Genomic DNA, 9137 nt, shown 5'->3' with positions numbered 1-9137 from the left:
ATTTATCCTCGCAACACATTCTCATCAATTCTGCAGTTGATTATAGCAAATTACTTAACCAAATAATTTAAATAATTTTATTCGTAAAATGATACCAGTACATAGTTTATAGCATTAAATTTTTAGCTATATATAAAATGAAATATTCTTCCACATTTTAAAATAAAGTTTAACCTTCAATTGCATTTTTAAATATTTTATAGAAAATATTTTTTTAAAAGCCAAATTAAAATGTAGCTTCACTTAGAAATGCTGGCTTGAAAAAAAATAATAATAGCATGGAATGTTTATTTAATAACCCACCTATTATGTTTATAAAGTATCAACATATAAAATGTTTATAAAAAATCAACCAATTTTTACAACCAAAACAGTATAACATGTTCCACACATTATGATTACATTCAAATTGTTGACTGCAAATTTTAAACTTTAATATATTAATTAATTTGAAAGTAACTCATGAGATTATTTTGTAATGTGATTATTTAAAGAAGAGATTAATATGATTCTTGGTATGGGAAGTATTGCTTTATATTAAATAATGTAAAGTCCTGTAATATTTCGGTTTCGAATTACATTTCCGTCAAATTTCTTTAACTTATTATTTGTTATTTCAATCATTTTATGATGGTCATTATTTGGTAGATGGTGGTCATGTAGATTTTTCTTCTGACTCCTTCTTCTAGGTTTTTTTTTTTTTTTTTTTAACCTTTTCTTTTCCTTAAAGCAAAAATATTATTCAAGTATAATAAAAGTTATATCATATTAAATTTTACTTAAACCATTAGCTTTAAATTAAAAACTAAAAACTTTTTAATTTATTAATTGGCTCTATGCATTATTCCTAAAAATAGAAATTTCGAAATCTTTATGGAATATTTGTTTCTTTTTAGTATATTTTTTTTACATGTCTCCCATACCATAACAAACCATCTTTATATTTTGATCATTTCTCTGCCCACTTACGTTAGACCTTTCTTAGGAAATACTTCCTGAATTTAGAAAAAAAAAAAAAGTGAAGGTCACTACACTCACCGTGAATGGACCTCATTAAAAATTTTATTTGCGTTTTGGAGGTGTCCAGTACAATACACTTTGTGCTGAATAAGTCTGTTATAAAAGTATAAAAAAAAGAACCTTCAGCGGTCAATAACCGAATACAAAACAATGTAATAATATGTCGGCAACAACATCTGTTTACTGTGAAGTATGACACATTATTCGGAAGCTATTGTCGGTAAATATTCAACAATAACCATGTTACGCAACATTGTTGACGAAAGCGGCTTAAAAACGAAAATGTAATCCCTGCACTTCTCCGTTATTTTTTATTATTTAGTTGCTCTTTTAATGGGGGGGGGAGAAAAAGAAGAGCACTTGCCCCTTCCAATGGCAGATGTCAATGCTACCAGCCATTCGTAACGCATTTCGCACTCGGTTGGTATGTTACCGCGTTCCGAGTCACGCCTTCGATTTCCTCTCATTGGTCACTACTGAGAAGTAGGCAAGGACATATTTCCATGACGTCAAAAAGTGACGTAGAAAATGACGCTTGCGCAGTAGCGATGATAATTTGATGGTTGAGGCGTGAGCGAGTCTCGGCTTAGTCGAGTCCGAACAGCTAACAGTGCTGCGGTGGAAGGGCTACTGGTTTGTTTAGAGCACCAGGATTATATTTAGTGGTTGCTTTTTGTTGTTGTTGTTGCGGCCCTCCCAAGATTATCTTATTACGTTATTCAAATAAATGATAAACCGTTTTATCATTTTCCCTGATGCTAAGGGATTGTCAAGAATTTTGAATCTGACTTTGGTGAAGATTACTGAATTTGATATCTATTGTAAAGTGAAGCAACTGATTGCAGCCGCATATGAAAATAATATTAAGAAAGGTTGAATAATTTTTCCTCCTGGATTCCATAATTTACAAAGTTTCAAATCTGTTGGGAACCACTGGTGAGTGTGCTTTATATATTTTAATATGAAATTTTATACGTAATGCATAATTTTTTTGTTTAATTTTTCAAAGTTAAATTTTGTTTACTACACAATGTTTTTATCGAGTCAGTTTCAAACTTTTAAAAAATTACTGTGACACTTTTCAAATACGTTAATAGCTCCACTTTGCTTCAAAAGCAATGTAAAATACAGCATTAACTTATGTGAAAGGCAATCGGTTGATTTGTAATAATAATTTTATTTTCCCTAAATAACATCTAATTACTATAATTGATTTGATTGTAACTTACAAATTAGAGGAAATGCACTTCAATTTTATATAATATTTATCCAGAACTACCTTGTTAATTTTTATAAAGGATTCGTCTATTTGATTACTATTTCATTTACATCTTTTGATTTTCTATCATTAAAATTGAATTTCAAAGGTAATTTTTAATACTTTTGTGACAATCCACAATCGCCATTATCAAAATACAGAATAATGCAATGCTATTTTTACTATACAGAATGAACTGACATTTCAAATTACTGAAATTTAGGTACTATAAAATATCATTTAAATGGAAGAAAAAAAAAATTCTAAGAATCGATATCTCTATTGTTATAACTTGTAAAAGAATTATATTAGAATGGAAGTTTATTTATTTATTAATTTATTGGATTACTACAATTTACTTTTAGTATTTACGGCAATACGTTAATGCTTAAGACAATTGAATTTAATAAATAAACTATGTACTAATAACTCTGACTCTGATACGAGAAACTAAACTTTTTCATATTGTAATAAATTTTGGTTGTTTTAAATTTGTTTGATAATTGTTTATTTACAAATTATTTTATATCTATCATGGCACCATAAAAGTGTTTCGGGCCTGAAATAGCTTCCTGAATCATATTGAAAAATGTCATATTATTTTTTTTGAAACAAATATATATATATATATAGTATGGCAATTTCAGATATCAATGCACATGAGAAAAATGAACGTAAAAAAATGCCTGTTTATACTAAAACAAAAGAAACTTTTAAATGCAATAAAGAAATAATTGTTTAAACTATTACATTTTACGGAAAATATAAATGAGAATGATGCATTGGATTATATTTTATTTGATAGCGTATGTCTTTGGTAACTACAATAAAAAATCGATTCTTTTCTTTCTTTTTTTTTTTCTTTTTTTTTTTTTGAGGAATTATGTTTTTTTTTTTATTTCATATTTATAATGTTTTCTTTATAAAACCGGTGGAATTTTGTTTTGATATCTATTTTTTGGGGAAGTTACATTGATTTTTATATTTGCATTTACATACGTTTTCATGCTGTTTTACATTTTTAGATATCATTTTCTCAAATATAGAATATGATATAACTTTCTTACGAAAAATCTTCATAAATTAAAATAGAATGCAGATTTTTTTGCTCAAATTTGATATAATAATTTCTCAATATGGTCTTCTCTTCCTGAACTAGAGAATAAGTAATTTATTCATTTAGAAATTACATAATAAGTAATCTATTCATCAGAATTCACATTTTACGGTTGTTTCAGTTGCTTCACAAAGTGAAAAAAAAAAAAAAAAACTGAAAATTTCATGCTATTTATCAGTCGGGCGCCAATATTTAAAGAGTGGATAGAAATACAGCTTATTTTTTAGTTCAGAAACTAGATAATATATTCCTTAAGCTAACCACAAAATTTGAAGCAAATCATTTGATAAACCTCCGAACTATAAAACTTTTACTTTATACCCCTTTTTAGCCGAAAAAAAAATGTCCTTTATTCCAATTTTTGCAAATTGTTTGGCACTTAAATGGTATATTTCGGTTTCATAGATGTTTTTCAATCTTTTTTATACAAATATTCAAAAGTATATTAATTTTCGAACGTGTTTCAAAAAATTAATCCGAACATATTCACATACCTTAAAGTGTTAAAAGTCAGAATTTTTCTTATCTCTGCTGTCCTATTCCTTTGCTTCCTTACATTCCCGTTGTAACAGTCATCATCTTGCAAAAATTTGTATGTGAACTTTAAGCAATTCAATACATTTTGAAACAAAAATCATGAAATGGTGTACGAAATTTTAACGTTATATTCCGACGAAAGTTTATCGCTTATGCTATCGTCTTCCTTTCAGACTTCAAAAATCACGTGGAACTCGATTTCTTCCGATGGTTCCTAATGGCAAATCGGTGGGCTAGTTTGTTTGCAGAAATAGTTTGTAGCAATCTTCTCTGTTGTGCTTGTAAGAAGAAATAAGAAAAGAGAAGACATTCTTTATTAAATGCAAGGCTAGAGAAAATATAAATTTACCGCATTAAAAAGCTTTCGACATAAAAAGAAACTTAATTTAATTACATAGCTGTCAGATTCAAATGAGCAAACAAAATTTTAGTTTGGATGTAAATACATTTTCCAAATTATATAACCCAAAAAAGTTTGAATATTAATTTTATTAATCAAGCAGGGCTGCTCTAAGTACTACATAACTAAAAATTAATGCTCACTCAAATTAACATATCTGATAATAAGAACAGATTAATTTTGTTCGAAAATTCAATTAATTCTCTCTCTCTCTATATATATATATATTTAATGCATATATATATATATAGAGAGAGAGAGAGATTTTTATTACTGTGAAAAAGCAGAAAACCTTTTTTCAAGTCGCATTCCAAACTGCAAACTTCTCTTTTCATGTTTGTCTTTACAGTGTAGCATTTAGCCAATTTAGCCAAAATTCCGTAAGTTCAGTGAGCATTTTAATATTTACTGCAAATAAAATATGTCATGTTTGCTACAAAAACAATGCAAATCATTTTTGTTCTTTAGTTACAAGCCAAATCACCAGCAAAGTCATTGTTGCTAACCTCCAATTATCTAATTACGAGAGGGGGGAACCACATGTAAAAGTTTAAGAATTTTATTTCCATTTGATAGAATCTTGTGTACTCTTTAATCTTACGACAAATTTTAAGGGACACTGTCAAAATCTTACATTACCTTCTGTATATGTTAATTACTGCTACGATAAAAGCTGTGGGGTCACTTCTAATATTTTCCATTATTTTATCCTTTATGCAAAAACAGAATTTTCAAAAGTGGGTTACGTGTAACATAAATTATCTATCTACCATTATCAAAATCTACTTATGATCAATTTTACAGTTAAATTTCATTTGTCCTTATGAACTGGTATTAAGAGTAGGTTCTATTAAAAAGTAAGTAAAAATTAAATTTTTTTAATGCTAACATTTTGTGAGAAATAGTATTTATTTCTTTTCAAGAAAATTTTCTCATAAAATACATTTGAATATCTAATAAGATTTTTATACTTTCTTTGATATTTAAATTTGATTTTGTTCTTGACACATGAATAATTTCTATCTTACAGACGTACTTCGATTTACTGTTAAAAATATAAGTAATTCTATGGTATTCAAAATCAAAATGGTCGTTTTTCTTCTTTGACAGTCAGGAATCTAAAATCTTGCATTTTAATAATATCTAGTAAATAAGTATTTTCTTACACTTGATACTTGATTTTATTAGTAAAGGGGCTAGTTATAATTAAATCTCTAATTTTTAGAAATTTTTTTAGTCAAGATTTCTAGAAAGTCTACTTAAAAATTAAAAGAATTGTTTGTTTTAATTGAATTGTTTGAAAAATTGTTTCCATTAATGATAAAAATTATTGCGACAGAAAAATTTGTCACAATGGTTATTTTTAGAATCTTTCCAAAATTCATCTACGCTTTAAATTATATTTATATTAAATAAGATTTTAAAAGATACCATAGATAACACTCCTGCATTTTACTCTAAACACCAAAAAGTAAAAAATAACGTTGATGATGACTCTGTTCCCTTTTTGTACATAGAACTTTATCTTTAATACCTTTATTATATGTATTTTACACAAATAAAAAGTTCAATACGCCCCCACATTAAGCATAACGTGAACAAAATATGTGAGAAAAAAATATTTCACAAAATTACCAGCATGGCATTGTTTAGTTTAAAAATATCTCTAACATTCTAAGTTCCTTTTTTAAATGTTTCAAAATGGCTCTCAATTTATGCTATATAATTTAATATTTAATTTGAAAACATCTTGAAAACACTTTAGGGGTCACATATCTTTTTCTTGAAAATATAGTCATGGGAAAAAAATCAATGCTATTTAAGCTTTTTTAAATTTTAATGTCAGTACCATATTTATAAAACTAAAAGGATCGATAATTTTAGTATTTTGCTCTCATTCTGATAATATATTAAAAGCGCAAATGTTTTCAGAATTGAATTTTTTCCAGAAATAATTGTTACAAATTTATATTTAGTATTATTAGAAATTATATTTCGTATTATTATTAGCTTTTGTTTGCATGCATGCATTTTTTAAAGTTTATATTGTTATTCTGTATAATGGACTGTTTCCAAAAATTCTCTGTTTCAGCTTTTCCCAAATACTTTTAGAAATTCACAATTCTTTTTATCATTTCTTTAAATTTCGGCCACTATAAAAACTATTATTTTACTTTTTATATATTAATATTGCTCAAAATTTCTGAAAAAGTGAAACAAGTTAAAAGATTTTTTTTAATCAAAAATAAAAAACTGCAAAATTCTAGTTACTTATTTCTTAAATAAGGGTTATTGTCCCCCTAAGCACCTTATCTTTGAAGTTTCATTTAATTAAAAAACACACATTTTTCTAAAAGAATCCATTATCCCTAAATTATATTCAGCTTTTAATAGTCCTAATAATTAAGGTCGAAAGGTGTTTCCTTGGTTATTGTAATTCATTTGTAATATATAAATATGCAATAAAAGTATTTGCATTCTTAGATAATATAAAGATGAGCAATTAAAGTATATCATCCATAAATTATAATAGAATATTCAATGATACTCCAATTTATATTAGAAAATTCGAAAATCCACATGTGATCATAGAATTCACTTTTGAAGACTTTCAAATATGATAACATATAATCAAACATGGGAAAACATTTTGAATGCTTCTTTTGAATATACAAGCACAGTAGTTCAATTTCTCACTACTGTTTAAAAAGTTTCGTACTGTTGTATTTCTATATGAAAATTGATGAAAACATCCTAATATTTTTTCAGGAAAGCGATAAAGAATTTTATAATATCCCTAGTTAGATATTACTCTTAAAATAAAGAAAATATTTCAAACTAACTATTTTATAAGTGTCTGGAAGAAAAAGAAATTGACTTGAGTAATTGAATTTAATAATTATCATTAAATTTGCATTTATGGAACAAATGAATTCTTGCAAGATATTCGGGACATTCTCGAATAATATATCTCAAGTTATTTAAATTTTAATCGTTTCAGCATATAAAAAGTTGAGATAAAAATTATTTCAATAATTTTTTAAGAACCCTATAAAATGTTTACAGGACCTTATATTTCATAAGATCATGAACATTCGTCTTTATTTTACCATAGTTCCTTGACCATAATTTTGCCATAAACTGTAAAACTAAATGGATAAATACTTACAAATTTAGTAAACATGTTATTCATTTGGATTCTGTATATATTTTCATCTTTTAGAATTTCTAATAATTTTTTTTAGATTATTTTGAGAAATGATGACAGTAATGAGATAAATGTTGTTCACGCCGTGAAGAATCTTTCGTTGTGGAAAACAAAGCTTATCTCTCAATCTTGATCAGTAACGGTTTCCATTTCTGATCCACGTGGAAGGGTTGGTTGCATATTTAAATATAGTGAATCTGAAGTATGTGGTATGCATAAATTAGAATTATCTAGCCAACCAAGTAATGCTTTTATCATTTGGATGAAACGCTTCATCGTTTGACTAACCAGCTGGAAAAGATTTTCCTGACAAAGTTAAGCCTTTCGAGTCAAAGAATGCAAATAGGACAAAAAGGGTTAGCTCATGTTACGGAATGAAATGAATCGTGCGCGCCTCACGCTCCACTATACGTGTTTGAGTTAAAGTAAGAGATACGAACACATAGGCAGTCACATTGACCGATTTTGTTTGTCAATTTTCTTAGATGTCGAAACCAAAACCTTTATTCAATTTGTCATGTAAAGCTTTTTTTTCTATTGCTGTTTCCTAAATTGCAAAGTTTGTAAGTTTCGAATGGAAGTGAAATGAAATAAATAAATACGAATCAAGTTCACAAATTGAAAAAAATCTCACTCACGTATGTTATTTCAAATAGATTGGAGCAAACAAACTGTAAACAGAAAGGGAAAAAAGTAGAAAAAAATCAAATTATATAGACTGTAAAGTGTTCAGACATTTCATGTCTCAATAATAAGAATAAGAATAAAAATCTTTAAAAACATTTTATTTTTGAATTTTAAAGCACAAATCAGGTTTGGAAAACAAATAATAAAATATTAATATAAAATAAATAATAATAAAATCGGTACCATAATCATAATATACAATAGTTTATATTATTTTAGGAAAAAAATTATTGGTATAATTTAAATTTTTAAAAATTACATTTATTGAAACAAGTTCCTAACTAATAATAAAGATAAATCTGTGTATCTTTGAATTTTTGCGCTTTATAGGCTAAACTGTTTGATCAAGAGCCTATAAGCCAAGAGAAAAGTATATATGCTTTGGAAAGGGGCATCTTTGATTTATATTTTCAAAATTTTAATTAGAATTCTAATTAATTTTAAATTAAGCAAAATTTTGATGTTTTCCCGCTATAATTTCTCAAAATACTATCTCATAAAAAGATTTTTTAATGTCATAATTAATTAAAATTCTAAAAATTATTTTTCAAATTATACCAGGTTTTTTTTGTCGTATAATTGGTTCCTATTTTTAAAGAATTTTTAACAATATTTTAAACATATTTTACAATATATACATATATATAATAACATTGGATCAAATTATTCATCTCCAATACAGATTCATAACAAAATCAAGTGGTCTGATTATATATAAAATAAAACCATAAAAAAAATCACTATGTTAAGTTATTTATATTCATGTAGTGTATTAAGATTTCGTCAATTATATAAATAGATTAATGGAAGAATAATTGAAATAGGAAATTTATCATCATATTAATAGCAATTTTAAAAGTGAATTAATAGTACTTTTTCCTTTCAATGTAATAAAGAAAGCTTGAAGTCG

General features: G+C 26.3%; 1 protein-coding gene across 2 annotated transcripts in view; it reads left to right on the top strand.

Moving 5' to 3' along the window:
- Positions 1–1644: 1644 nt before the first annotated feature.
- Positions 1645–9137, top strand: part of LOC129984336 (homeobox protein OTX2-B-like) — a 65793-nt gene continuing 58300 nt past the window's right edge. For both annotated transcript variants that reach the window (XM_056094199.1, XM_056094197.1), the window contains exon 1: positions 1645–1956. The gene's annotated coding sequence lies outside the window, so the exon portion shown is untranslated. The remainder of the gene's footprint in view (positions 1957–9137) is intronic.

This window comes from Argiope bruennichi, chromosome 9, assembly GCF_947563725.1.
Source record: "Argiope bruennichi chromosome 9, qqArgBrue1.1, whole genome shotgun sequence".
Lineage (NCBI taxonomy): Eukaryota > Metazoa > Arthropoda > Arachnida > Araneae > Araneidae > Argiope > Argiope bruennichi.
Note: the sequence above shows the minus strand (reverse complement) of the source record. Positions and strands in the feature narration are given on the sequence as shown.